General features: G+C 36.5%; 1 protein-coding gene and 1 pseudogene across 2 annotated transcripts in view; one reads left to right on the top strand and one right to left on the bottom strand.

Moving 5' to 3' along the window:
• The window catches only part of Csmd3 (CUB and Sushi multiple domains 3), a 1,591,133-nt gene that overhangs the window by 470,844 nt on the left and 1,094,832 nt on the right, over positions 1-25,457 (top strand). The gene's annotated exons all lie outside the window — the stretch shown is intronic.
• LOC116911289 lies at positions 4,119-9,834 on the bottom strand (annotated as a pseudogene).

The following is a 25,457-nucleotide window of genomic DNA, read 5'->3' as shown; positions in this document are numbered from 1 at the left end:
TTTTTAGGTATGACCAGAAATCCCTGTGACACAAAAGTCTTGTCTTGAGTAAGATAGTTGAGATATGTCCAAAACCAAAATCTTATTCTCAGATTAGCAAAAATAGGAGTGCTTTTCTGCCTTAAATATTTACTCTATTGCCCAGTACATTGAAGCTTTATAAGAGTGTGAGTGGTTGTCACATGAAGGTGAATGCTTTGAGATCTTGTATAGAATATGAGGGTGCCAGTTGTGAGAGCCATCAATTAAATCTGATAATAGTGGCTAACAAGAAAAAAACAATATTACCAGAAAATTATGTGTAATGTTGTTTAGAGTGCTTGCACTAAAATGGTCAGTAGTAATGAACTCATAGAACCATTAAGATCAGTTAGAGTGGGTTTATGTGACTAAGCCAAACCATTTACACACTGTTTAGATGAATCTCTTGAATTTATTTAAAAATATTTAAATCCAGCTTGAAGTGTGGAAATTTTAGATTCTGAAATTTTAAAGCAATGTAAATAAGTTTAATGGAGGGGGGAAAGGTCAAAGATGACCTGATATTAAAGAAAAGCAGAAGCAGAAGCAGAAGAAGAGGAAGTGCAAGAGGAAGATGAAGAGAAAGAGGAGAAGGAGGAAAAGGAAAACGAGGAAGTGGAGAACATGGAAGGGGAGGAAGATGATGAAGAGGAAGAGGAAGTGGGGAAAGAAGAAAGAAGAAAGTGGAGGAAGAATAGAACACATTATGATGCATGGAACTAGGAAACAATTTACTTTTGAGTGAGTAATGCCTGATGGCAAGAGTCTGTGCTAATCTCAGAACTATTGGTTGGAAGAGTATTATTTTGGAAGACCACATGAATGTAGATATAATCAATCAATGCTAAAAGTTAGGTATTAAAGAAATAGTACAGAGCAGGTTTCCAGTGATGCTCTGTTGTCTGTTAATGAGATTCATTGACAGTGTTAGGAAAAATATGTTGAATATTAGGAAAATGTACATGGATTGTCTAACAAGCCTGAGTTATACATGATAGTATCTGCTGTAGATTTTTGTAGCATAGCAGACAGTAAAGATGTGTTTTCAATGACTGAGATTGAATTATTTAACAGTTGAACATAGAGTAGAACTTGTTTATAAGTTTTAATAGGATCCAAAAAAAAAGAACACTTGTGGGCTGCAAATGCTTGATAATATATACGTTATTTAATTGTGTCTTATTTGTAGCAATTTTAATCAGATTCTATTTGTCAAATGTTTAGAATTGAACTCACCTTTATGGGTCTTAAAGAGATTTTTTGAAGAAAAAAGCTTGTTTGTGTTAGGTTCACTGATTGAAGAAGAACCTTCCTATATATCAGCTTTGTGTTTAAATAAAAGCTCCATCTAGCACTGTTGAACACTGCTGTCAAAGTGAGAGAAACTGGAGTGTCTTACAATTTTTATACATAATTTGAATCTGTGTAAACCCACCTTTAATTTTGCATAAATTTAGTGCATAAATTCTCCAATTAACTAATGTGAAAAGATGATTTTTTTAGGAGGGATATAGTAAGATTTTATTTTGTAATATTATCTATCACATGTGTTGTGCTTACCTACTGATGTTCTAAGACCACACTGCTGTACAAAATTAAAATGAAAATTTTCTTCTTGACTTTTGTTGTCTTTTGTGTAAGAATAGTGGATGCATTAATGGCTTGTGAGTAGCCTATATTTTTTGCTTTTTAATCTATCACTTTTTTTTCAATTTGAGAGAATGTACTTTGTATGAACAGGTCTTCCTGTCATAAGATATACATTGGGACAATATGAATTTTAGTGTAATTTAGGCTCATTTAACAAAGAGGACAAGGTCTTTATAATGTTTCAAAGTCATTTTTAGAGGATCACTGAGATAAAAGTAGCCATGGAAGGGAATGTTGGAAGATAACTGTGCTGTTTATGCACCTATCTTGATTGGTATGGACAATTTCCCATAATCGTTTAATATTTAGAAAGGATAATTTTGTTAACCTTGAAAATAACTCATATCTCCTGTTGATTTTGAGTCATAGCAGGACAAATTTCAGAGAAAATTAAAACAAGGAAACAGGTAACAAAAGAACTACTAATATATCTAATATATTTTGCATGCAATTTAAAATTCGGTCAAACAAGCAGAAAATCTCCCAGGAAGACATCTTCCTCTTTCTCACATATTTTCCTTGAAAGATTTAGGGTCTGAATTTAATTCACAAATCATACTGTAGGAGTTAGAGGATTTAGAAGACACCTTGTGACTGTAGCCCATTTATTCATCAATTCACATGAGCTCACAAACACTGAAACCTTAACCATGAGGACTGCAAGGGACTGTAACAGATCCTCTCATACAAATTGTGGCTGTTAACTTTCTTATTTATGCGACAACTCTACCTGTCTGATACTTTTATGTTTTCCTAAGGAGGAAAATGATGAATTTTAATGGTTTAAGGCTTTGTTGTTGTTGTTGTTGTTTTTGAAAGGTTGGAAATGTTCAAAACATATTATGTTGTGAAGTAATACAATTGTTTTATTTAATCATAATGCTTGATTGTTTCGAGATATTAAGACTTTGACTCTGATTGAAAGAGCACAAATCACAGCTTATGTTTGAAATACTTGTTTTGTTTTATCCTGAAATGCTTATTTTTAGGACTTGCTATTTACACAGGGGAGCAAATGGAATATTATAGGTTAGGCATGAACTAAATTAGGACAAAATCTTAGAAGATATTACAGAAAATTGACATTAAGTGATAGCCACTGTTCTATCTTGGACATGTGACAATGATTACCTGTCTGTCATTACCAAGCTCACCACACCACCTAGAGACCTGAACAATTCTGAGACACAGTATAAATGTGCAAGCCAGATGTTCTTTGGAGGAGTTGATCTCCAGGATACAAGGCTCTTCATCTGGATCCTAAATGATCAACATGAAACTGATTATTCTCTACTCACTTGTGGGATTCTTCGTCATTTGCAACAGTAAGCACCAAAATACAAGAGTGTTTTCATTTTCCAAATCCTGGGTATACTTGTTTCAGTGATTAATGATTTCACTACAAGATTCTTTTTTGTGGGAACTCAACCATATTGACTTTTGTGCAAGGATTACACTGAATTCAGAAATATATCCAGAATCCCTTGCAATATACATTTTATTTCCTACAGGTGAAATAAATGCGGAAAGTAACAGTGAAAATGATGCTGTCAACGTTGGAAATGGAACCTTCAAATTGTATGCATCTGCAAAGCACATGTCTAGAATTGATGACTCTGGAAGAAATATGCTTAACGCTTTAATGTCTGGGGGCGAAATTGGCATCTTCATGCAAGTAATGCCAGGTAATCTACCTAATTTTAGTTACTGAGATGATCAACAAACTAATATCTCATTCAAAATGTAGAAATCTCACATTTGCTATTGAAGAAGAAAAGACTGGATCTTTTAGGTTTGTTTATTTTATTGAATGACATTTAATTTTGTATTACAGTTTTAGACTATGAATTGTTGAGAAATATAAGCTGAAGTGAAATTTCATCTGGATATCTAGGTTTGAAAATCATTTTTTAACAAGTTACTTAGAATAGAATTATTTAGGTAGATTAATAAAGGTTTATTAGCTTAGGTGAATTAATTTTTAGTAAGCAATTTGAGTTTAAGTTTATTGAGAAATCTTCAGTTGACAATTTTTTTATTGTAGATTGTATGACATGGACCAAGAGGGCAAGGAGAAACATGTTTAACAAATGGAGCCTTACATTTCACAGAAATGGGAAAGTAGGATATGGTATCATTAGTGAAGATGCCAGTGGATTGGGTTGTCATCTCATTCAATGAGTGCTCGGGGATCATAGTCTAAGTATTTAAGATATTTTATTTCTTTGCTATATATTAATCTTATACTAATGTATCATATATTAACATTTCCATTGAGGAAAGAATAGTGGAACATAGGTGATCATGGGATTTCTGGTTCAAGTCATCTGGTAAAAGTAGTCCATTATCAGTTGTAAGAAATTATACTTGGGAATAGTGTGTATAGATTGAACTGAAGATAGCTAATACCTCCTTGTAGTCTATTCTTCTTCTCCTTCTTCTTCTCCTTCTTCTTCTTCTTCTTCTTGTTATTATTACTATTAATATTATTATTATTATCTATTTAGTAAGTGCTATAAAGTCACTTAATACTTTCATTGGAGAATAAAGTAAGGTGTCATAGATTAGACAGGGTCATTCAGGACAATTTCTATTCTTGAAACATTGATGATATTCTGAGTCCATAAGGTTCTTTTATTATTTCATTAAAGTAGAGGATTCTATGTTAGATTGTTATAATTAGTAGAAAATAGAGGTGAATACATGGGAAATTTGTAATTAACATTCATATTACTGAGAGCAGTGTTAAGAAGAGTAAATATTACATTTTTTCCCACTGAGGATATTTTCTCAGTAAGAACGAAATTCCATTTCAATATATAGTGTTTTCCATATGGTGTGGGTTCTAGGGAAATTATTTATGTGATCTTGATTCCAAGTTTGTCTTCCAGAACAGAAAACTTTCTAACTAGTCATATGATAGTAAAATTCTATTATTTCTAGTACACCACCTAAACTAGTTTTCATGAAAAAAGAATGTTAAACAGGGTAAATTTGCAAGGCTAGATACATAGCAGGAAAATTTGAAAAGAAAAGAATGATGACATTGGGATTGACTAAACCATTTTTGCTCATGATAACTTTGTTTCATTCTTGTTTACCTTAAAAATATTTACATTGGCAGAAACACTTAATTAAAAAATGAGAAAAACTTCTCTTGAGATTCAAAATTCATGGCTTTGGTTACAGTAATTTCACGCAACATTTTTCATCATAAAATTTATTAAAGATAATCTTGTGGTGACATATAGTACTTTGAGAATAGAATTATACAAATTACAGGAACATTTTAATGATGTAATTTGGTGGAATGCATTTGTTGAACGGTATTTTTGAACAAGATACAATGTAAGTGGCAGTAACATGATTTATGTGACTATGATATTCAGCTCACCAGAACACTTTATGAAATATCAAAGAAATGTCAAACTTTCATCATAACATAAACTTGGATTTTCATGTTTCTATATTTTTGTCAATGGTAAAGAAATTAGTAAATTTGTTTTGTAGTGGTTATGTTCTCTGTACATATAATTCTCCGTCAGAGTGATGTACAATTCCTTGGTGGGAATGGACTGCTGGGCTCAGGTGTTCCCTCTGAAAGCTGAAAGATCAGTCTGGGGATTTTGATCAACAAGGTCTAGTAGTGGTTGAATATTTGGTAATGGAGTAAGCTTTAGTGCATCTCTATGAAAAAGTGGACATTGTGACATTGGACATGGCAGCAGTGGCTCATGAATACAATCCTGCTTTGTACTCCAAAGAACAATTTTGCTTCTTCCTATTTTTTAATAATATTTTCATTTTTCACATCTAGAAGGACACTTTGAATTTTGCTTTAGAGGAATGGTAGTTAAAGAAGCACATTCTACATCCTTTCACAGAATTTGATTCTAATTATATTTATTATATTAAATCTAGCAAACAAAAATTATACTCAAAATAGAATCTAAACTTTCAATGTTTTATGTTGTCATGGTCTGCTTTTCTATACAAAAGCCATAGAGAACAAGTTTTCAAAATCTATAGTCTCAAAGACATATTTTATGTTCTATAGGTGAACGTCTACTAGACGGAGTCTGGGTAGCAGTTAACTTAGTAATTCCTACGAATAATTTTGGGTAAGTATAAACTCACACATACTGGCACAGCATATCAGATTACTCTTGCCTAGGCAATTGGTTTTCTATTTTGATAGCAAACATGAATACATGTTCTGTTATTAATTCAGACTGTAACTCCAATAGAGAACTATTTTCAAAGAAAGAAAAAAAGTTTATTGCAATATAATCTGCTGCCCATGCAAATAGCACTAAAGGAAAGAACTACACCAAAGGACATAACAAACCCAAAAGAAATGAAGTTTTGCTCGTAATGTTTTGACTGTGTTTTTTTCTAACTTTGTAGATATTTTCCTTATAAATACTGAGTCACAGTTGAAGTGTTTCTACAAAACTTCTGAATGTTAGGCTATGTAAACCTTTGTGTCTACATGTATTTCTTATCTTTTATATTCAGTCACAGTTTTTAATGTTTGTTCTTTTTTTCCTATTCCATATGCATGTTTTTTTATTTTACTTTACTTTATTATTAATATTAAGAATTATTTAGATACCCATCAATTTCCTAAGAAGATATGAACAAAGTACAAAAATTTAGGATTGGGGAAATCTCAGAATTCAAGAAGTTTTTTTGAAAGGGAAAGCATAATCAGAATTATATTGCATTATATCATATCAGTACATCTTATGAATACATATTCATATTATATGCCTGATTTATGCACATAGATATATACATACACACACATATATACGAATATACATGTTTTGAATTTGATTTCTTTGACCCAAGTAATAACGAATAGTTTGTTCGGTCAAAAGGAATTCAGTGCTGAAACTGGATCCCTACTTCAATGGTGTAATGTTGACAAATCACACATTCTACTTACAAGTGTCTTTCAGAGGAAATTTGTATTAATGTGAGAAAAATTATTTGCTTCATTTTGCGATATAGGGTACTAAATATATTTCTTTAGAGAGATTCTTATTCAAATCAGTTTTGTGGCAATGGCTGTGATATTGGAAATTTTGCCAGAAATGGAGAACATAATCTTAGGTCACTATGTAGTCTCAAGGTTGCGATCATCTACTGAAGATCACTGTATACAGATGAAGCAGTTCTGTATAAGTACACACAAAAATAAATGCTTAGTATTATAATTTTGTAATTATGGATACAAGATTTGCCTGAAAAAAAAGCTTGATGACTTCCAGTGTTTCCAAATTAAGGAACTATCATTGGTAGTTATAGTAGTTATGCCTAGCATACTATCCAAATTAATTTTCTTCTTTTCTGCCTTTGATAGACTTCTGGTACTCACAAGAAAATGCTCTGTCTTTTCCAGGTAGTTCGGGTTTATCAGAAGACTAACATATTTGATGATACAGAAAGCTCTAATGAGAAATAAAATTGTGGAGACATTGGGATACTATTGATTTAAATATGATCTTCCTAAAATACATTTGAGTACAACTATTAAAATCATTAACATTTTTAGTCTTTCTTAGGAATCATGTCAAAATCATGAAATCTTAGCAGTGTGTTTAGATATGATCAATAAAGCATTTTAGCCTTATAAAGAGCCATGGTTCATATTATTTTAATATTATTGATGTGTATTTCCTTGTCTGTCTTCATGAAATGGTAGAGTTAGTTGAAATAGGTAGCCTAGTGACTCTCATATTTTACTTAAGCTTATTATTCTTGATAGAGACTTGATGGGCTAAGTGCTCCTCTGCAGTTCTGTTGTCAATAGTAAAAATATACCAAGATTTAGTATCCATACTGAAAGGAACATTAGACAACTGTGTAATGGAGAGGTTATATCCATAGTAGTTGCTGAGAGTTGACTCACTTTTGCAATGATAACATTGTTGAAATTCAATACAAACTGTTGAAAATATAGCTATATGTCCCTTGCGCAGAGAGTTCTTGGCAATATCAAGAGTACTCAGAAAAGTAGTCATGATCTGTGCTTACTTTTTTATGCCTGCTTGACATAACCCAGAGATATTTGAGAAGAGAGAGCTTTGATACTGGAAATTACCTGGAAAAACAAGCTATAAAGATGTCCATATGTTTTTCTTTTATATTGGTGATTGATGTGTGATCTGAAGGAACTCATTATCTTGTGGTTTCTGATAACTCTTGTATACTTGTCTTGGGTTCTATAAGAGATCAGGATAAGTAATTCTATAGAAGCAATCCAGTGAAAAACATTTCTTCATATATAATGTTCTATATTTATTTTCCTATCGGGTTTGTGTTCTTGTCTTTGCTTTCATCAAAGAAATGTCGCTCCAGTTTTATATAAAAATATAGACCCACTATTCTCAAAGTTGCTTTTTACATGGTGTTTATCACAGTAATAATGAAATTAACTAAAAAGAGATACATTTTTTGAAGAGGATATTTGTTCCAATATCTAGTAGCCCAAATCAAATAAAATATTCACTAGATATGGCAATGTTTAATGATGGCTCACTAACACTGGTCAATGATGATGATTTCATTTTTCATTTTAATATTTTTTATAGTCTAGACATTATTCCCAAAACCTTCTACCATCTGACCGTTTTTCATTCCATCCCTCCTCACCACTTTCCAAGAGGCTGTCCCCACCCCACCATCCCCATTCCCGAAGACCTCCTAACTTACTGAGGCGTTAAGTCTCTCAAGGGTTAGGTACTTCTCTTACTGAGGGTAGGTCAGGCAGTCCTTTGCTGTATGTGTGTCAGAATCCTAATATCAGCTGATGTATGCTCCAAGGGTCGTGACTTAGTGTCTGAGAGATCTCCAGGTCAGTTGAGACTGCTGACTTCCCATGGGGCTACCCTCTTCCTCAGCTTCTTTCACCTTTTCCCCAATTCAACTATAGAGGTCACTGTCTTCCATCTATTGGTTGGGTGTTAATATCTGCATCTGATATTTCCAGCTGCTAGTTAGAGGACAGCCATGCTAGGTACATATGTGCAAGAACAGGATAGCTTCAGTAAACTTTCCAGGACCCCAGGTCTGCCCTTGAGCTAGATCCCAATTTGATTCTTTCTTTCTTCTCCAATTTTGTATCTACAGTTCCTTCAGACAGGAATAATTCTGAGTCATAGTTTTTGACTGTGGGATATCAAACCCATCCCTCCACTTGATGTCCTGTCCCTCCACTGGAGATGGACTCTATAAGTTCCATCACCCCACTGTAGAGCAAATCATCCAAGGTCGCTCCATTTGAGTACTAAGTGTCTCCCACATCCCAGGTCTCTGGTGTCTTCTAAAGGGTCTCTCCATCTCCTACCTCCAAATGTTGCCTATTTCTATCCTTTCTTTTGGCCTTCAGGGTTTCTGTCATGCCCTTTCATAACCTGATCATTCCCAATTTTCTCTCTCTGCCTCCTTCCCCAATCAGATCCTTACCTTGTTTTGCCCTTTCCCCATGATGGTTATCTTCTCCCTTCCAGTTTGGATTGAGTCATCCTTGCTTGGGTCCTTTGACTTGTTAACTCTTGAGTCCTGTGGGTTTTTTCCTGTGTATTCTGTACTATTTTTAGCTAATATCTGTTTATTAGGGAGTATATACTATGCATGTCCTTTTGGGCCAGAGTTACCTAACACAGCATGATATTTTCTCCTTACATTCATTTGCCTGCAAAACTCAGGATGTCTTCATTTTGTTGTTGTTGTTGTTGTTCCTAATTTTTTTATGAATTAATATAAGACATTGCAGACCAATTTTAATCCTAGTCCTCTTCTACCATTAATCCTGGTTAATCTTGAAGCAACAGAGCTCATAACTCTCTTTCATGTTGATGACAACATGCAGACAAACTCAGAGGTTGCTCTTCAAATATCTTTGGAGAGATATTTCTAATACCTTTTGGAGAAAGGCACCTTGGAAGTGACAATGATTGCTCTTGCCCCACTTGAAAGTTACAGCCATTCTGCCAAAGTTGCCAGCTTTCACATTACTTTGATTCTTCCTGGAGGAACTGCTCAAAATTGCAGATCCATGATTCCATCTTCTACAGTGTGAGTGCAGTCAAAGCTGAACTTCAAACCTGATTCTTTTTTGTCCCCCATTGCCTCAAGCTTCTTCACAGGTAACATGGAAGCAGAGGAGCTGTCCCCATTGTTAATAGCTGAGTAGTATTTCATTCCGTAAATGAAAAACATTTTCTATATTCATCCTTCCATTATGGAACATCTGTGTTGTTTCCAGGTTTTGGCTATCATAAGTAAAGTGGATATGAACATAGCAGAACACACTATCCTGTGGTGTGGTAGGGTGTTTTGTGTATATCAACAAGAGTGGAATAGCTGGGTCTTCAGGTAAATCTATTTCCAATTTTGTGAGGAATCTCCAGATTAATTTCCTCAATGGTTGTACCAGTTTGCAATTCAAACAGCAATGGGGAAGTGTTCCTCTTTCTCCATATTCTTGCCAGTATGTGCTGTCACCTGTGTTTCAAATAAGTTTGTAATGACAGTATCAGCCTTTTTAGGACATAAACAGTTGCTTATTGAAATCCTAAACATGTACACATTGCATAGTGCATGTACATTAATATTACAAATTGTGTGAAATAAAACAAGAGCATTAGCCGAAAATTTTGTCTTTGTGTACTTTTTGATTTACTGCAGTTAATCAAGTTTAGTTATACAAAGAAAAAGTAGGACATTTCCTTATTACTGTCTTCCCTTGTTGTATTAAGGTAGAGAAATCTTATTTGAAGTTTTTTTTGTTCTTATCATGATGTTATTTATGAAATTCTGAAGCTGATACCTCATTTCCTATTATAGCTGATGTATTTGATCATTATATTTGCTATATGTTTTCAAAACCAAATATAGAAAGTGATGTGTGTTGTATTCAATAGAGGATTTTCATTTCTTTTACTCTATGTAATTAACAGAATCCCCTCCTTGTATTGTTTTCATGAGATATTTGTAATTCTTGGCAAAACAAAATAATCTTTATATCATCAAATATTTTTTTCTATGGTAACATCTTTCGAATTGGCCAGTAAGATCTCATCAATACCATGGTAAATTTTAGATTGAGGAATCTGTAAAAATGACTTTAAAAGCTCTTTAGTAATGCACATGCTCTGGTGCAGATAGCCTTGTCTTCACCCTCCTCAACACTTTAAATCTGCAGAACTTTCAGTTGATCTGCTGCATTTGGGGCAGTACATAAGACCTTCCCACAACACTGCAGCATCTGTGACCCCAAGAATCCAAGCAGACAGGACCCCCATCTCTCTGAATTTCTGTTCTGGGTTGCACCTGCTCTGAGGCAAATTGGCCTGTTTGCCCCTCTCTATCAGTGCCACAAGTCTCTCCAATCAGATCCACTGCAACCATGGGAACATGTTTGACACCCTCCCAAATAATCTAAATAATCACAGTATTGTGAGCCCTGTGCAGCCAAGCAGCAACAGGGCCATTTCTCTCTGTGCATATGTAACTTCCTTTCTTGTTACCACCTGCTCCAGAGCAGATAAGCTTGCCTGGTCCTTCCTCATATGTTTGCAGGTCTTCTAGGAGATGGCCGCAGTCAGCATAGCAATCTATGAATCTCTGAGGAGATCTACTGCAGCTGGGGCCAGAGAGCTCCTACAAGATCTGCTGCAACTGTGAGACACAGGAAGTAAGTCCCAAACAGAGATATTCAGATTAGCTAAACTCTAGGATAACCAGATGGCAAGAGGCAAGCACAAGATCATAAACAACAGAAACCAATATACTTTGACACCATTAGAATCCAGCTTTCCCACTACACCAAGCCCTGGATACCTCTACACAGCAGAAAAGTGTGATGTGACCTAAAATCCAATGTCATGAAAATAATATAGACCTTAAAGGAGGATATAAATAAATCACTTAAAGAAACACAGGAAAACACAGTTAAACAATTACAAGTGGTTAAAGAGGAGACAAACAAAATTTTCACAAAGAAATGCAGGAAAACATAATTAAAGAGGTGACAAATTTGAACAAAGCAAACTGAGATCTAAAAATGGAAATAGAAACAATAAAGAAATCACAAATAGAGGGAATGTAAAACTTAGGAAAGTGGTCAGGAGCCGCTGATGCAAACATCAATCACTGGTATAAGAGATAGAACAGAGAATGTCAGACATATAAGATACTATAGGAAATATTGACATAGCAGTAAACAAAAATACAAAGCATAAAAACTGCTAACCCAAAACATCCAAGAAATCTAAGAAACAATGAAAAGACCAAACTTAAGGATAATAGGATTGGAAGAGAGTGAAGATTACCAGCTCAAAGGACCAGAAAAGAGCTTCAGCAAAATCATAGAGGAAAACTTGCACAATCTAAAGTAAGATGTGGCCATAAATTACAAGAAGCCTACAGAAAACAAAATAGACTCAACTGGAAATGAAAATACTCTTGTCACATAATAATCTATACACAAGATGCATAGAACAAAAAAGAATATTGTAAGTTATAGGTAGAAAAACAAGAAGCAACATATCAGGGCAGACCTACATGAGATACACGAGAATTCTCAATAGAGACTATTAAAGTCAGAAGATCCATGACAGATGTCATGCAGAACCTATAAAAATACAAATTCCTCTCAGGCTACTATGCTTAAGAAAATTTTCAGTCATCTGACTTGGTGAAACCAAAATATTTCATGACAAAACCAAATTTAAATAATATATATCTAATAACCTAGTCATACAGAGGATTCTAGAAGAAAAACACTATGGCAAGGAGAGGATACTAATGAAAACAAGAAATTAATCATCTCAAAATAAACCCAAAAGTAGAGAAACAAGCACCTAATATCAACTCTTACAATAAACATAATAAGAACTAACAATCATCTGTCTTTATTTATTTTTTATTATTATAATTATTCATTTCCATTTCAAAATATATCTCCCTTCCTGGATTCCCCTCTGCAAACACCCCATCTCATTTTTCCTCTATTAGGGTGCTTTTCCACTTATTCACCAATTCCTGGCACAGCACTGAAACATCCTTATATGCTGGCCATCAAGCTTACACAGAAGCAAGACCTGCCCCTCACACTGATGAAAGATAAGTCCATCCCATGCACTTATGTAGCTAGAGACATGGATTTCTCCATGTATACTCTTTGGTTTGATGTATAGTCTCTGGGAGGTCTTGGTAGTCCACTTAGTTGATATTGTTCTTCCTATGAGGTTTGAATTTCCTTTAGTTTATTCAAGCCTTCTCCTAGCTCTTCCATTGTTGTCCCAGTTTCAGGCCAATGGTTGTCTGTGGATATCTTTATCTGTATTAGTCACATACAGGAATAAGTTCTAAGAGGACAACTATACTCCATTTCTCTCAGCAAGCACTTTGTGGCATCAGCAATAGGGTTGTGGTTTTGAGTCTGCAAATGGATTTGATCCCTAGGAGGGGTAGTTTCTGGTTGTTGGAAGCTTGTGAGGCAGGTGCAGAATAGGATCCTTCCATAGGCACAGGTACAAACAAGAAGAAACCAAAACTTTCAAACATCATAGATGGAGAAGCTGAAATATTCCATGAGAAAACCAAAATTAAAAAAATATCTATCTCCCAAATGATACCTACAGAAGGAATAATCCATCACTGGGATGATACTCAGAGAGAGACAGACAGACAGAGAGAGAGAGAGAGAGAGAGAGAGAGAGAGAGAGAGAGAGAGAGAGAGATCGTCGCAATAAACCAAAAGGAAAGAATCACATACATGCAATCCCACCAATAAAAACAAACATAATAGGGACTAACAATTATTTCTTTAATATCTCTCAACATAAATAGAATTACTTCTTCTATGAAAAGGCTTAAGCTAACAGACGATATATACAAGCAGGATCCAATATTTTGCTACATACTATAAAGGCACCTCAATGACAAAGATAGCCACTTTCTCAAAATTAAGTGGCTGGATAGAAATGTTTTCCAAGGAATAAGCATGAATTCTCATTCTAATATCCAATAAAATATACTTTCGGGGAACCAGAAGATAGGGGCACTGGAGCTGCAGGTCCCCTGCACTCCAGACACGTCCGGGACATGAAGTGACCGGATCAACAGTTTTCTGCACCCAAATCCCGTGGGAGGGAGAGCTAAACCTTCAGAGAGGCAGACAAACCTGGGAAGCCAGAAGAGACTACACTCTGCCCACAATTCTGACTTCAGAGGAAAACACCTAACGCCATCTGGGACCCTGGGGGCCCCAGGAAAAGGTGGTGCAGGCGCTTCTGATTGCTGCCCTCCCGGAGAGCTCAAAAGCAACACCCCACGAGTAAACTTGAGCTGTGGGAACACAATTAAGACCAACTTTACTGCTCCAAGCGACCTGCCCAGTGAACTCAGGACACAGGCCCACAGGAACAGATGAAGACCAATGGACAGGAAAACTACACGCCTGAAGGCAGAACACTCTGTTCCCATAACTGGCTGAAAGAAAACAGGAAAAGAGGTCTACAGCACTCTTGACACACAGGCCTATAGGACACTCTAGCCACTGTCAGAAATAGCAGAACAAAGTAACACCAGATAATATGATGGCGAGAGGCAAGCCCAGGAACCCAAGCAACAGAAACCAAGACTACATGGCATCATCAGAGCCCAATTCTCCCAACAAAGGAAACACTGAATTTCCAAACACACCAGAAGAGCAAGATCTAGATTTAAAATCATATTTAATCATGATGCTGGAGGACTTCAAGAAAGACATGAAGAACTCCCTTAGAGAAACACAGGAAAACATAAATAAACAAGTAGAAGCCTACAGAGAGGAATCACAAAAATCCCTGAAAGAATTCCAGGAAAACACAAACAAACAGTTGAAGGAATTAAAAATGGAAATAGAAGCAATCAAGAAAGAACACATGGAAACAACCCTGGATATAGAAAACCAAAAGAAGAGAAAAGGAGCCATAGATACAAGCTTCACCAACAGAATACAAGAGATAGAAGAGAGAATCTCAGGAGCAGAAGATTCCATAGAAATCATCGACTCAACTGTCAAAGATAATGTAAAGCAGAAAAAGCTACTGGTCCAAAACATACAGGAAATCCAGGACTCAATGAGAAGATCAAACCTAAGGATAATAGGTATAGAAGAGAGTGAAGATTCCCAGCTCAAAGGACCAGTAAATATCTTCAACAAAATCATAGAAGAAAACTTCCCTAACCTAAAGAAAGAGATACCCATAAGCATACAAGAAGCATACAGAACTCCAAATAGATTGGACCAGAAAAGAAATTCCTCCCATCACATAATAGTCAAAACACCAAATGCACAAAACAAAGAAAGAATATTAAAAGCAGTAAGGGAAAAAGGTAAAGTAACATATAAAGGCAGACCTATCAGAATCACACCAGACTTTTCGCCAGAGATTATGAAGACCAGAAGATCCTGGATAGATGTCATACAGACCCTAAGAGAACACAAATGCCAGCCCAGGTTACTGTATCCTGCAAAACTCTCAATTAACATAGATGGAGAAACCAAGATACGCCATGACAAAACCAAATTTACACAATATCTTTCTACAAATCCAGCGCTACAAAGGATAATAAATGGTAAAGCCCAACATAAGGAGGCAAGTTACACCCTAGAAGAAGCAAGAAACTAATCGTCTTGGCAACAAAACAAAGAGAAGAAAAGCACACAAACATAACCTCATATCCAAATATGAATATAACAGGAAGCAATAATCACTATTCCTTAATATCTCTCAACATCAATGGCCTCAACTCCCCAATAAAAAGACATAGATTAACAAACCGGATACGCAATGAGGACCCTGCATTCTGCTGCCTACAGGAAACACACCTCAGAGACAAAGACAGACACTACCTCAGGTGAAAGGCTGGAAAACAAATTTCCAAGCAAATGGTCAGAAGAAGCAAGCTGGAGTAGCCATTCTAATATCAAATAAAGTCCATTTTCAACTAAAAGTCATCAAAAAAGATAAGGAAGGACACTTCATATTCAGCAAAGGAAAAATCCACCAAGATGAACTCTCAATCCTAAATATCTATGCCCCAAATACAAGGGCACCTACATACGTAAAAGAAACCTTATTAAAGCTCAAAACACACATTGCACCTCACACAATAATAGTAGGAGATTTCAACACCCCACTCTCATCAATGAACAGATCATGGAAACAGAAATTAAACAGAGACATATACAGACTAAGAGAAGTCATGAACCAAATGGAGTTAACAGATATTTATAGAACATTCTATCCTACAGCAAAAGAATATACATTCTTCTCAGCTCCTCATGGTACTTTCTCCAAAATTGACCATATAATTGGTCAAAAAATGGGCCTCAACAGGTACAGAAAGATAGAAATAATCCCATGCGTGCTATCAGACCACCACGGCCTAAAGTTGGTCTTCAATAACAATAAGGGAAAAACGCCCACATATACGTGGAAGTTGAACAATGCTCTACTCAACAATAACCTAGTCAAGGAAGAAATAAAGAAAGAAATTAAAGACTTCTTAGAATTTAATGAAAATGAAGGTACAACATACCCAAACTTATGGAACACAATGAAAGCTGTCCTAAGAGGAAAACTCATAGCTCTGAGTGCCTGCAGAAAGAAACAGGAAAGAGCATATATTAGCAGCTTGACAGCACACCTAAAAGCTCTAGAACAAAAAGAAGCAAATACACCCAGGAGGAGTAGAAGGCAGGAAATAATCAAACTCAGAGCTGAAATCAACCAAGTAGACACAAAAAGTAGCATAGAAAGAATCAGCAGAACCAAAAGTTGGTTATTTGAGAAAATAAATAAGATAGATAAACCCTTAGCCAGACTAACGAGAGGACACAGAGAGTGTGTCCAAATTAACAAAATCAGGAATGAAAAGGGAGACATAACTACAGAATCAGTGGAAATTCAAAAAAATCATCAGATCTTACTATAAAAGTCTATATTCAACAAAACCTGAAAATCTGCAGGAAATGGACAATTTCCTAGACAGATACCAAGTACCGAAGTTAAATCAGGAACAGATAAACCAGTCAAACAACCCCATAACTCCTAAGGAAATAGAAGCAGTCATTGAAGGTCTCCCAACCAAAAAGAGCCCAGTTCCAGATGGGTTTAGTGCAGAATTCTATCAGACCTTCATAGCAGACCTCATACCAATACTATCCAAACTTTTCCACAAAATAGAATCAGATGGAGCACTACCAAATTCCTTCTATGAAGCCACAATTACTCTTTTACCTAAACCACACAAAGACCCAACACAGAAAGAGAACTTCAGACCAATTTCCCTTATGAATATCGATGCAAAATACGCAATAAAATTCTGGCAAACCAAATCCAAGAGGACATCAAAACAATCATCCACCATGATCAAGTAGGCTTCATCCCAGGCATCAACCTGATCCATTATATAAAGAAACTGAAAGAACAAAACCACATGATCATTTCATTAGATGCTAAGAAAGTATTTGACAAAATTCAACACCCCTTCATGATAAAAGTCCTGGAAAGAATAGGAATTCAAGGCCCATACCTAAACATAGTAAAAGCCATATACAGTAAACCAGATGCTAACATTAAACTAAATGGAGAGAAAGTTGAAGCAATCCCACTACAATCAGGGACTAGACAAGGCTGCCCACTCTCTCCCTACTTACTCAATATAGTTCTTGAAGTTCTAGCCAGAGCAATCAGACAACAAAAGGAGTTCAAGAGGTTACAGATTGGAAAAGTTGTCAAAATATCACTATTTGCAGATGATATGATAGTATATTTAAGTGATCCCAAAAGTTCCACCAGAGAACTACTAAAGCTGATAAACAACTTCAGCAAAGTGGCTGGGTATAAAATTAACTCAAATAAATCAGTAGCCTTCCTCTACACAAAAGAGAAACAAGCCGAGAAAGAAATTAGGGAAATGATACCCTTCATAATAGACCCAAATAATATAAAGTACCTCGGTGTGACTTTAACCATGCAAGTAAAAGATCTGTACAATTAGAACTCCAAGACTCTGAAGAAAGAAATTGAAGAAGACCTCAGAAGATGGAAAGATCTCCCATGCTCATGGATTGGCAGATTAATATAGAAAAATTGGCCATTTTACCAAAAGCAATCTACAGATTCAATGCAATCCCCATCAAAATACCAGTCCATTTCTTCAAAGAGTTAGACAGAACAATTTGCAAATTCATCTGGAATAACAAAAAACCCAGGAGAGCTAAAACTATCCTCAACAATAAAAGGATTTCAGGGGGAATCACTATTCCTGAACTTAAGCAGTAATACATAGCAATAGTGATAAAAACTGCATGGTATTGGTACAGAGACAGACAGATAGACCAATGGAACAGAATTGAAGACCCAGAAATGAACCCACACACCTATGGTCACTTGATTTTTGACAAATGAGCCAAAACCATCAAATGGAAAAAGAGACAGCATTTTCAGCATTTGGTGCTGGTTCGACTGGAGGTCAACATGTAGAAGAATGCAGATCCATCCATGCTTATCACCCTGTACAAAGCTTAAGTCCATGTGGATCAAGGACCTTCACATCAAACCAGATACACTCAAACTAATTGAAGAAAAACTAGGGTAGCATCTCGAACACATGGGCACTGGAAAAAATTTCCTGAACAAAACACCAATGGCTTATGCTCTAAGATCAAGAATCGAGAAATGGGATCTCACAAAACTGCAAAGCTTCTGTAAGGCAAAGGACACTGTGCTTAGGACAAAAGGGCAACCAACATATTGGGAAAAGATCTTTACCAATCCTACAACAGATAGAGGCCTTATATTCAAAATATACAAAGAACTCAAGAAGTTAGACTGCAGGGAGACAAATAACCTTATTAAAAATTTGGGTTCAGGGCTAAACAAAGAATTTACAGTTGAGGAATGCCGAATGGCTGAGAAACACGTAAAGAAATGTTCAACATCTTTAGTCATAAGGGAAAGACAAATCAAAACAACCCTGAGATTTCACCTCACATCAGTGAGAATGGCTAAGATCAAAAACTCAGGTGACAGCAAATGCTGGCGAGGATGTGGAGAAAGAGGAACATACCTCAAATGCTGGTGGGATTGCAGACTGGTACAACCATTCTGGAAATCAGTCTGGAGGTTCTTCAGAAAATTGGACATTCAACTACCTGAGGACCCAGCTATACCTCTCTTGGGCATATACCCAAAAGACGCCCCAACATATAAAAAAGACACATGCTCCACTATGTTCTTAGCAGCCTTATTTATAATAGCCAGAAGCTGGAAAGAACGCAGATGCCCTTCAACAGAGGAATGGATACAGAAAATGTGTTACATCTACACAATGGAATATTACTCAGCTATCAAAAACAAAGCCTTTATGAAATTCATCGGCAAATGGTTGGAACTGGAAATTATCATCCTGAGTGAGGTAACCCAATCCCAGAAAAACACACATGGTATGCACTCATTGATAAGTGGCTATTTGCCCAAATGCTTGAATTACCCTAGATGCACAGAACACATGAAACTCAAGACAGATGATCAAAATGTGAATGCTTCACTCCTTCTTTAAAAGGGGAACAAGAATACCCTTGGCAGGGAAGAGAGAGGCAAAGATTAAAACAGAAACTGAAGGAACATCCATTCAGAGCCTGCCCCACATATGGCCCATACATATACAGCCACCCAATTAGACAAGATGGATGAAGCAAAGAAGTGCAGACCGACAGGAGCCGGATGTAGATCGATCCTGAGAGACACAGCCAGAATACAGCAAATACGGAGCCGAATGCCAGCAGCAAACCACTGAACTGAGAATAGGACCCCCGTTGAAGGAATCAGAGAATGAACTGGAAGAGCTTGAAGGGGCTTGAGTCCCCATATGTACAACAATGCCAAGCAACCAGAGCTTCCAGGGACTAAGCCACTACCTAAAGAGTATACATGGACTGACCCTGGACTCTGACCTCATAGGTAGCATTGAATATCCTAGTGAGATCACCAGTGAAAGGGGAAGCCCTGTGTCCTGCTAAGACTGAACCCCAGTGTACTAGATTGTTGGGGGTAGAGCGGCAATGGGGGGAGAATGGGGAGTGGAACACCCATAAATAAGGGTAGGTGGAGGGATTGGGGGGATGTTGGCCAGTAAACTAGGAAATGGAATAACACTCGAAATGTAAATAAGAAATACTCAAGTTAATAAAAAAAAAATCCCTGAAAGAATTCCAGGAAAACACAATCAAACAGTTGAAGTAATTAAAAATGGAAAATAGAAGCAATCAAGAAAGAGCACAGGGAAACAACCCTGGATATAGAAAACCAAAGGAAGAGACAAGGAGCTGTAGATATAAGCATCACTAACAGAATACAAGAGATAGAAGAGAGAATCTCAGGAGCAGAAGATTCCATAGAAATCATTGACACAACTGTCAAAGATAATGTAAAATGGAAAAAGCTACTTGTACAAAACATACAGGAAATCCAGGACTCAATGAGAAGATCAAACCTAAGGATAATAGGTATAGAAGAGAGTGAAGACTTCCAGCTCAAAGGACCAGGTAATATCTTCAATAAAATCATAGAAGAATACTTCCCTAACCTAAAGAAAGAGAGGCCCATAAACATACAAGAAGCCTACAAAACTCCAAATTTATTGGACCAGAAAAGAAATTCCTCCCGTCACATAATAGTCAAAACACCAAACGCACAAAGTAAAGAAAGAATTTTAAAAGCAGTAAGGGAAGAAGGTCAAGTTACATATAAAGGCAGATCTATCAGAATCACTCCAGACTTCTCGCCAGAGACTATGAACAGATGTCATACAGACCCTAAGAGAACACAAATGCCAGCCCAGGTTACTGTATCCTGCAAAACTCTCAATTAACATAGATGGAGAAACCAAGATATTTCATGAGAAAAACACATTTACACAATATGTTTCTACAAATCCAGCGCTACAAAGGATAATAAATGGTAAAGCCCAACATAAGGAGGCAAGCTACACCCTAGAAAAAGCAAGAAACTAATCATCTTGGCAACAAAACAAAGAGAAGAAAAGCACACAAACATAACCTCACATTCAAATATGAACATAACAGGGAGCAATAATCACTATACCTTAATATCTCTCAACATCAATGGTCTCAACTCCCAAATAAAAAGAAATAGTTTAACAAATTGGATATGAAATGAGGACCCTGCATTCTGTTGCCTAGAGGAAACACACCTCAGAGACAAAGACAGACACTACCTCAGAGTGAAAGGCTGTAAAACAATTTTCACAGCAAATGGTCGGAAGAAGCAAGCTGGAGTAGCCATTCTAATTTCGAATAAAGTCAATTTTCAACTAAAAGCCATCAAAAAACATAAAGAAGTACACTTCATATTCATCAAAGGAAAAATCCACCAAGATGAACTCTTAATCTTAAATATCTATGATCCAAATACAAGGGCAACTACATGCATAAAAGAAACCCTACTAATGAACAAAACACACATTGCACCTCACACAATAATAGTAGGCGATTTCAACACCCCAATCTCATCAATGGACAGGTCATGGAAACAGAAATTAAACAGAGACATAGACAGACTAAGAGAAGTCATGAACCAAATGGACTTAACAGATATTTATAGAACATTCTATTCTAAAGCAAAAGGATATACATTCTTCTCAGCTCCTCATGGTACTTTCTCCAAAATTGACCATATAATTGGTCAAAAAACGGGCCTCAACAGGTACAGAAAGATAGAAATAATCCCATGCGTGCTATCGGACCACCACGGCATTAAGCTGGTCTTCAATAACAATAAGGGAAGAATGCCCACATATACGTGGAAATTGAACAATGCTCTACTCAATGATAACCTGGTCAAGGAAGAAATAAAGAAAGAAATTAAAGACTTCTTAGAATTTAATGAAAATGAAGGTACAACATACCCAAACTCATGGGACACAATGAAAGCTGTGCTAAGAAGAAAACTCATAGCGCTGAGTGCCTGCAGAAAGAAACAGGAAAGAGCATATGTCAGCAGCTTGACAGCACACCTAAAAGCTCTAGAACAAAAAGAAGCAAATACACCCAGGAAGAGTAGAAGGCAGGAAATAATCAAACTCAGAGGTGAAATCAACCAAGTAGAAGCAAAAAGGACCATAGAAAGAATAAACAGAACCAAAAGTTGGTTCTTTGAGAAAATCAACAAGATAGATAAACCCTTAGCTAGACTAGTAAGAGGACAGAGAGTGTGTAAAAATTAACAAAATCAGAAATGAAAAGGGAGACATAACTACAGAATCAGAGGAAGTTAAAAAAAAGCCTATATTCAAAAGCCTATATTCAACAAAACTTGAAAATCTGCAGGAAATGGACAATTTCCTACACAGATACCATATACCAATGTTAAATTAGGGGCCAATAAACATTAAACAACCACATAACTCCTAATGAAATAGAAGCAGTCATTAAAGGTTTTCCAACCAAAAAGGGCTTAGGTCCAGGCGGGTTTAGTGCAGAATGCTATCAGACCTTCATAGAAGACCTCATACCAATATTATTTGTGGAAATTATTCCACAAAATTGAAATGGATGGAGCACTACCGAATTCCTTCTATGAAGCCACAATTACTCTTATACCTAAACCACACTAAGACCCAACAAAGAAAGAGAACTTTAGACCAATTTCCCTTATGAATATAGACACAAAATACTCAATAAAATTCTGGCAAACCGAATCCAAGAGCACATCAAAACAATCATCCACCATGATCAAGTAGGCTTCATCCCAGGAACCCAGGGATGATTTAATATACAGAAAACCAACAATGTGATCCATTATATAAACAAACTGAAAGAATAAAACCACATGATCATTTCATTAGATGCTGAGAAAGCATTTGACAACATACAACAGCCCTTCATGATAAAAGTCCTGGAAAGAATAGGAATTCAAGGCCCATACCTAAACATAGTAAAAGCCATATATAGCAAACCAGATGCTAACATTAAACTAAATGGAAGAATCTTGAAGCGATCCCACTAAAATCAGGGACTAGACAAGGCTGCCCACTCTCTCCCTACTTACTCAATATAGTTCTTGAAGTTCTAGCCAGAGCAATCAGACAACAAAAGGAGATCAAGGGGATACAGATTGGTAAAAGAAGAAGTCAAAATATCATTATTAGCAGATGATATAATAGTATTTTTCAGTGATCCCAAAAGTTCCACCAGAGAACTACTGAACCTGATAAACAACTACAGCAAAGTGGCTGGGTATAAAAAAACTCTAATAAATCAGTATCCTTCCTTTACAGAAAAGAGAAACAAGCCGAGAAAGAAATTAGGGAAACGACACCCTTCATAATAGTCCCAAATAATATAAAATACCTCGGTGTGACTCTAATCAAGCAAGTAAAAGATCTGTACAATAAGAACTGCAAGCCTCTGCAGGTGAAGAAGACCTCTTCATTGAAGAAGACCTCAGAAGATGTAAAGATCTCCCATGCTCATGGATTGGCAGGATTAATATAGGAAAAATGGCCCTTTTACCAAAAGCAATCTACAGATACAATACAATCCCCATCAAAATACCAATCAAATTCTTCAGAAAGTTAGACAGAACAATTTGCAAATTCATCTGGAATAATAAAAAACCCAGGATAGCTAAAACTATCCTGAACAATAAGTGGTCTTCTTGGGGAATCACTATCCCTGAACTCAAGCAGTACTGCAGAGTCATAGTGATAAAAATGCATGTTATTGGTACAGAGACAGACAGATCGACCAATGGAATAGAATTGAAGACCCAGAAATGAACCCACACATCTATGGTCACTTGATTTTTGACAAAGGAGCCAAAACCATCAAATGGAAAAAGAGACAGCATTTTCAGCAAATGGTGCTGGTTCAACTGGAGGTCAACATGTAGAAGAATGCAGATCCATCCATGCTTATCACCCTGAGCAAAGCTTAAGTCCAAGTGGATCAAGGACCTCCACATCAAACCAGATATACTCATCTAATAGATGAAAAAGTGGGAAAGCATCTCGAACCCATGGGCACTGGAGAAAATTTCCTGAACAAAACACCAATGGCTTATGCACTAAGATAAAGAATCGACAAATGGGATCACAGAAAACTGCAAAGCTTCTGTAAGGCAAAGGACACTGTGGTTAGAACAAAAGGGCAACAACAGATTCAGAAAAGATCTTTACAATCCTACAATAGATAGAAGGCCTATATCCAAAATATACAAAGAACTCAAGAAGTTAGACCACAGGGAGAAATAACCCTATTAAAAATGGAGTTCAGAACTAAACAAAGCATTGACAGTTGAGGAATTCTGAATGATTGAGAAACACCTAAAGAAATGTTCAACATCTTTAGTCATAAGGGAAATGCAAATCAAAACAACCTGAGATTTCACCTCACACAAGTGAGAATTGCTAAGATCAGAAACTCAGGTGACAGAAAATGCTGGCCAGAATGTGGAAAAAGAGGAACACTCCTCTATTGTTGGTGGGATTGCAGACTGGTACAACCATTCTGGAAATCAATCTGGAGGTTGCTCAGAAAATTGGACATTCAACTACCTGAGGACCCAGCTATACCACTCTTGGGAATATACCCAAAAGATGCCCCAACATATAAAAAAGACACATGCTCCACTATGTTCTTAGCAGCCTTATTTATAATAGCCAGAAGCTGGAAAGAACCCAGATGCCCTTCAACAGAGGAATGGATACAGAAAATGTGTTACATCTACACAATGGAATATTACTCAGCTATCAAAAACAATGACTTTATGAATTTCATAGGCAAATGGAGGGAACTGGCAAATATCATCCTGAGTGAGGTAACCCAATCACAGAAAAACACACATGGTATGCAATCATTGATAAGTGTCTATTAGCCCAAATGCTTGAATTGCCCTAGATGCACAGAACACATGAAACTCAAGACAGCTGATCCAAGTGCTAATGCTTCACTCCTTCTATAAAAGGGGAACAAGAATACCCTTGGCAGGAATAGGGAGGCAAAAATTAAACTGAGGCAGAAGGAACACCCATTCAGAGCCTGCCCCACTTGTGGCCCACTCATATACAGCCACCCAATTAGACAAGATGGATGAAGCACAGAAGTGCAGGCATACAGGACCCGGACCTAGATCTCTCCTGAGAGACACAGCCAGAATACAGCATATACATAGCTGAATGCCAGCAGCAAAGCACTGAACTGAGAATGGGACTCCCTTTGAAGGAATCAGAGAAAGGACTGAACGAGCCTGAAGGGGCTCCAGACCCCATATGGACAACAATGCCAACCAACCAGAGCTTTGAGGGACTAAGCCACTACCCAAAGACTAGACATGGACTGACCCTGGGCTCCAATCTCATAGGTATCAATGAACTGCCTAGTAATAGCACCAGTGGAAAGGGAAACCCTTGGTCCTGCTAAGACTGACTCTTGCATTTAAACCCAATTCAAAAACACATCAAAGCAATCATTCACCATGATCAAGTAGCTTCACCCCTGGAATGCAGGGATGGCTTAATGTCTGAAATACATCATTGTAACCAACTAATTAAACAAACTTAAACAAACAAATGAAAAGACACAGGGCCATCTAATTGGATGTTGAAAAATCATTTGAATATATATATATATATATATATATATATATATATATATATATATGTCATGTTAATAGTATTGGAGAGATTGGGAATTC

Source organism: Rattus rattus, chromosome 1 (assembly GCF_011064425.1).
Source record: "Rattus rattus isolate New Zealand chromosome 1, Rrattus_CSIRO_v1, whole genome shotgun sequence".
Classification (NCBI taxonomy): Eukaryota; Metazoa; Chordata; class Mammalia; order Rodentia; family Muridae; genus Rattus; species Rattus rattus.
Note: the sequence above shows the minus strand (reverse complement) of the source record. Positions and strands in the feature narration are given on the sequence as shown.